This window comes from Cyprinus carpio, unplaced genomic scaffold (genome assembly GCF_018340385.1).
Source record: "Cyprinus carpio isolate SPL01 unplaced genomic scaffold, ASM1834038v1 S000006615, whole genome shotgun sequence".
Lineage (NCBI taxonomy): Eukaryota > Metazoa > Chordata > Actinopteri > Cypriniformes > Cyprinidae > Cyprinus > Cyprinus carpio.
The window spans coordinates 533,636-540,580 of NW_024879254.1; the positions used below are offsets into that span (position 1 = coordinate 533,636).

The following is a 6,945-nucleotide window of genomic DNA, read 5'->3' on the forward strand; positions in this document are numbered from 1 at the left end:
AAGCTGAAGGATCCGGTGCACAACACTGTTACACTACTGCTCTTAATGACACACTCAAAAACATATGGATGTCATTGCATTAGACAACACAAAACATTCAAAGCCACTATCATATACAACATATATTACTATGTCATGGAAGCTCTTTGTAAGCACTGGCCTGTGTCATAGCAGTATAATGAAACACGGTCAGTGACTTACTGCTGTCAGTTGAATGACTGCTGGACAGGATCCTCTCAGCCGAGGGGCCATTGCATTGAATTCTGCCATGGTTCAAATGGCCCCATCTTGATGTCCTACACCCACGTTTCCCTCTCCCCCATCTCAGACGCTTGGAACTGTGGACGGGGGAAACCGTGGATGTTAGTACTGCAGCTGCACTAGATCAATGTAAAGTGCTCTAAGACAGGATACTATTACTGCAGGAGAGCATGGGACGCACAGCACATAGTAGGACCGATGATATACACAGCTGTGTTAAATGTACTAAAAATGTGAAGGTCAGTACTCATTTCTACTCGTTCACACAGTAAGACAACTGCGCGCAAAAGAGAAACGCGTCTCTGATGCCCGAGAACCCGTAGTTAAGTCTCTTTCCCACATCTTTCTTGCACTTGACCATGAAACACAATACATAACAAAAGTGTATCACAAATACCCATCTTTTTGCGAGTAACTTCGTTAGCTTTAACAATGAGCTAATCTATCATTTCAAACCTATATTTAATTAACTAACAGTGGAGTAGAGCAGCTGATAGGGGGCCATTTTTTGCTGTATTTCCGAACTACCTCCTGTTCCCCGCTCATCGCAATGATTTTTTTGTCAAAATGTCATTTGTGTGGAAATATTATGTTAATATTATATCTAGTCTGTAAATGGCCATTAAACAGAGGCTAGCGATGCTGAAGATGAATGCAAAGAGCGAGAAATACAGTAGTAGACAGAGCAAGGATCGATGTTCACTTTGCCGCGAAATATAGGAACGAAAATCCTAAATATTGAATTTTATATGGAGACGGTGTTTCTGAGGGGAAACTGACTGTTTTTCAAAAAAGTTTACATGGCATTTCCTCTTTATCTTGGCTCGTAAATGTATGAATGCATTTCCAAGTATGTGGTGATTATGCAACAGCACACGCTGCTTGTGGTACGCAGCAGGACCAGGTAAACGCTGCTGTTGCCAATGAGCGGCCACCTGCTGTCAGAGAGTGATATCTGGTCTCATTCAGCCCATCTGCAGTTACAGTGTCATGCAGGACTGTTATGTAGCATAATTTCACAAAGCTTAAAGTCAGACCATTCTGTCTTTTGCTTTAAAGATTTGGGAAATTATTACCATCTAATTTAACAATCAAAACATTGCTACATGGCTAGTGTACTGTTCTTTTACTGAACTAAATGATTTTTATTACTACAAAAAAAATCAACAACAACGGTGGGGCGGGTCGGTGGCTGCGGTGGGCAAGTGACGTAAACCAGTGTTGGGGCTTAACCCCAGTATCACTGTCAGCACACATGCCTATGCGAGCAAGCAAGCCTACCACTCATTTCAAAATGGCTATGAAAAGATCAAGGTGGAAAACACAGTGGAGGGAAAATGCAATGTTATTTTTACAGTTTGTGATTATGTTGCATTTCTGTAGCCTGGACGACCTACAAACATAAAATCGTAAAAATTCATTTAATTTGTATCTTTGTTCTATATATTCAGTTGAGCTTAGTGCTTGTTAATTTGTGTTCGATCTGTTCCTATTTACCTGACTGTTCACCTGTCTTTAATAAATGAATTGAAATTTATATTTGTCAGGCCTAGTAGGTTTTGCACTGAAATCGAAATCGAGAATTGTTAAAAATTGAATTCATATCTAAAATATTGGTGTCATATAAGTTTAGTTATTAGACATCAAGTACACATAGATCAAAATAACAATGATAATGGCGAACTATTTTATTTATTTATAAATTTTGCGTGGCAGGGCTAGTGAAAATGCTGGCAGGGTAAAGTAATAATTTGAACCATGGCCCGAAAGCACTTATATTTTACAGTACGTGTACTCCCTGGTACATACATGGTAAATATCTTTGTACCTACAGGCAAATAGAAGTGGTCACACAAGGGTACTTACCTGAAGTGTTTGTACATGGGGTAACAAATAAAGAAATCACGGCTCTAGGTAACAGTCGTAACATGCATGGTAATTAGTTTGTACATTACAGACAAGGTCTGGGTATGATAACGCGTCACTTACGAGGTAGATTGCCCGTTACATGTGTAAAAATCATTAGATACGTTACTGTAATTACTAATGTATACATGGTGAATATGTGTAGTACTTACGGACCCAAGGTGAGGTATTTAAACAGGGCACGTCATTACAGTATCCGTATATTATGGTAAGAAACGATAATGTGAAGCCTACATAATGCATATTGTACACGGTTAAATGAGTAGCACCTACGGAAAAAATGTGGTATGTATGTGGGTAACAAACAAGACACTTACCTGTTACTTGGTATACCACGTGGTAAAATATGTATACACTTACAAACAAGTGTGAGTAATAACGGTCACTAACAGGTAGTGTCAGCAGTATATGGTACTAATAAGACCCATTTACTATATACTAATGGTATAATGGTACATGGTAAAGTCTAACAAAGTTTGAAGAACTGGTAATTCCTGTGTAATGTTTATGTAAAATCGGTGCCTTTATTTACAGTCCTATACCTATACTTCCAATGTACGTACTTGTGTAGTTACCTATTAGTAATGTACAGAATAAGTTATGCAGTGCAGTACTTAAGTTGGGGGTCTAAAATAGGACAAAAGGTACTGGGCGTGTAGATTGACTCAACTCGGGTAAGAGCCTTTGCAGTAAACTGTGGAACTTATCTTGACAAACACTGATTCTCTTAAATAATTGGTCCAATGTAGGGATTTTTGATTGGAGCCGTACATTAACTAGATAATAGGTAGTGTCGACAAGGTTCATTTTGGAATTATATAGTAGCTACCAGGACTCATCAGCACTTGCAACTGATTATCATGTGTCTAAATCCCTTTGTAAAAGGACTGTGCCTGCTAAGCATTAACACTATGCAGTGCTGCAAAGTTACCACCGTGTTCCCAACCAACTTCCCAAAGTTCCAAACTGCAATGGCAACTACCATCAATTACTCAATAAGTACCTTGGTCCATGTTTCATACCCCCCCAACTTGAGTACCGCGATAACTTACTCTGTGCATTAACTAATAGGTACATTACAGAGTTAGCATATACATAGGAAGCATAATGGAAATAGAGACGGTTAAAACAAGTGCACCATTTCACATAAATATTATACAGGAATTACCAGTTCTTCAAACTTTGTAAGCACTGTTGTGGGAGACAAGTTAGCATTAAAAGTCCTACACAAGCAACTGAAAAATAGTCCTCTTTTTATTAAGTAAGGTTAGGACTTACCAAGTGTACCCGAAATAGCAAGTTCAGTGTGTGTCTTGTTTGTTACCACATAATACCACATTGTTCTGTAGGTGCTACATATTTACCATGCCATGAACATATTATTAGTAAGTATAGTAATGTGTCTTAGTTACCATATACTGGCACCACCTGTAAGTGACCTCGTTATTACCCAGACTTGTCTGTATGTACAAAACTAATTACCATGCATGTACAAATGTTAATACAGCCGTGTTTCTATCTGTTACCATGTACATACACTTCCAGGTAAGTACCTTGTGTGACCACTCACTTGCCTGTAGGTACAAGATATTTACCATGGTATGTAAAAGGGGAGTACACGTACTGGTAAAAATAAAATGCAACCATTATGGTGAATTTAGTAATATTAATATTATTATTCATATTATTAAATATACTTCTGCTATTAATTATTATTGTTAAAAACAAAAAAAGTCTTATTATTATCCTGATTATAATTAGTAGTACAATTATTATTTATTTTATACATCATAGTAAAAAACAATAATTGTGTTAAAATTATTTACTATTATTACATATTAGTAGGTTAGTATTATAAATAATAATATATCATTATGTAAATATATAATAGAATAGCAAACAATAAATCATAACTATTATTATTGTTATTAGTATTATGAATATTATTCTTCATATTATTACATATATAATACTACAGCTACTACTGCTGCTGCTATATTATTATTATTATTAGTAGTAGTATTTTAAAAGGCTTGTAGTTACTTTTTTGGCTTGAACTGTGGTCTGTACTATCAGAATTTAATGATGGGTATATCCATTTAAATATCTTGTAGTATTTCCAGTTGTTGTTTTTTTTTCTGCTGTTGTATTCATTCAGTATAGATTTTCCTCAAACTCATTTCAGTAAATGTTTCTGAAACAGCTTTTATGTAATGTTGCAATACAACTGCATCTAGATCACAGAACAATTCAATTGCATAACTCTTTATAATCGCTGATACTGAATGTGATTTCCTTTGAACTGCTTTTCTCTCACAATTTATATAATCACCCATGATGATCCCACGTGGGTTTCTTTGAGCACGGCACACAAAATAAAAAGGAAAGTAGGCCAACTTATGTTATCTTTTCATTTGCACATTGAACATGCATTTGTGAGTATTTTAACCCTTTTCCTCAGACAGACAAGGACATAAGACAGCATGGACACCGATAAGCATAAAGCCAAAATGTCAATGTTAATAATTAACCAGTTAAACCCTGAACATGTTAGCTAGTGAATATGTTCAATTACCTGGCAGCCACCACGACGGACTGTCTCTGTCCAAACAGAGTGAAGGAATGTGGGACGCCCCATTGATCCTCACCTTCTCACGGATCTACACAAACAGACCAAACATGATAGATTAACCCATCAGTTAGAAAACATGCTGACCATGTGGGGATTTTGTTATGGGGGGGCATTTCACAAGAAGAAACACAACATATTCCACCTCAAAGTCAAAAGAAGGAAAAATAGGCCCAATTATTGCATAAATTAATCTCTATATCTAATAAAAATTGAGGTCTGGAATCAAAGCATTCATTATTTTTCAATTAAAACCTCATCCAGACAACAATTTAACAATCTGAAATGCTGGGTTTCTGGATAATTACATTTACATGCAATATGCAATTTTGGGGAGAAGCTGGAAGCTGCAGGCCTGCAGAACAATAGAGCTCCTGTTTCAGTCGTGAATGTGCAATTCGTAAACCAGAGAGCTTGGACAGGCGAGATCTGTGGGAACGTGCCAAAAACAAACCGTCAGGAGTGCACTAAAAATCACAGGGAATGTTGGTGTATACTGCAAAGGTACCTCGCCAATGAAAAGAGTTATATAATATATGGATAAACCTAAAGGAAGAATCAATTGTTTGATCCAAGTCAAAAAGGAATCAAATACAGCATTACCCAATCGTCATGCCATACAGAGGAAGCTGGCCATTGCACTTTGAAACAGATTGGGAAAGCTTCCAACCCTCGACGCGTGGTACATTCAGGAACATCATTGAACTGAAAACAAATTCAAGATATATTAATACATTAGTGTTCATTACTTTTGCCTTCTCCTAAAAACATCAAGAAAGAGGATTGACTTAATTGGTATTCCAAGGCACTTTTCAGGATCATCATAGTATTACTTTAGTACTGTTCTAACATAATATATGGTCATGGTAGGTTTTTTTTTTTTTAAGAAAAAATCAATATCTCTTTAGTAATAAGAGACTAATAATCAAATGACGAGAGTATATATATATATACATATATATATATATATATATACACAGATATATATATATATATATATATATATATAAATAATTTTATATAGGCTCAAAATATAACAAAAACACAACACAACAAATAATAATAAATAAAGAAATAATAATATTAAATAAAAAAGTACATAGAGTAAATACATTAAAATAAAACATTAACAATGTCCAAAAACTAAAATATATAAACAATTTACAACACAAACTAAATACCATAAAAAATATGATCAAATAAAACATTACCGAATAAAAATCCAAATAAAAAAGATAAATGATTAAATAAATTAATAGAAAACAGATATAAATTAAAAAACAATAAAAATAAAAACAAATATTGCAAAATCCAGAAACTAAACAGAAATATAATAAATTATCAAACAAAAACAACAACAACAAATAATAGAAATCAAAGGATACTAAATTATGAAATAAAAACATTAGTATGAAGTAATTTTTTGTAAATATTCCACTGTACATTTAGCAATCATAGCAATGAATAAAAATCCAAATAAAAAAAAAAGATAAAATGATTAAATCATTAATAGAAAACAGATATAAAATAAAAACAATTAACATAAACAAAATATTGCAAATCTAGGAAATAAACGAAATAATAAAATTATCAAATAAAAAACAACAACAACAAATACTAGAAAATCAAAGGATAATAAAATATGAAATAAAAAATTAGTATGAAGTATTGTACCCTATTACTGTACATTTAGCAATCATAGCAATCAAACCACCACAGTACTTCTAATAAGGATGCTGCATGGGTCATAATTCTAACAAACCATCTAGCTGTGACAGAAGTCTAGTACTATGTAACTAGTTTATGAAAGCAAGAAGCTCTACCAGAAGAACCTTCTCGCTGAAGACCTTTCCAGACGAGTTGCTGAGGGCAACCACAGGATGAATAAACTCCGACAAAACAGAAACAACAGGTCAAACGAGAGGATCCAAAGCATTCAGGAACAATATTGAGTCATTTTTGATTTCAAGAATAACCCGTCCAGGAAGTGCAAGATTGTCATGCCCGTGAGGTCTGTCTTGAGCTCTAAGAAGCTTTGGGAAGTTCTCAATCTTAATGGAGGGTGCCGTGTTTGAATGCTTCACACCTCTCAGAAAATCAGCCAGAGAAGCTGTAACAGCCGAAGAGCA

At 34.7% G+C, this 6,945-nt stretch overlaps 1 pseudogene; it reads right to left on the minus strand.

The window, feature by feature from the left end:
• Window positions 1–6,945, minus strand: part of LOC109084660 — a 43,822-nt pseudogene that overhangs the window by 6,196 nt on the left and 30,681 nt on the right.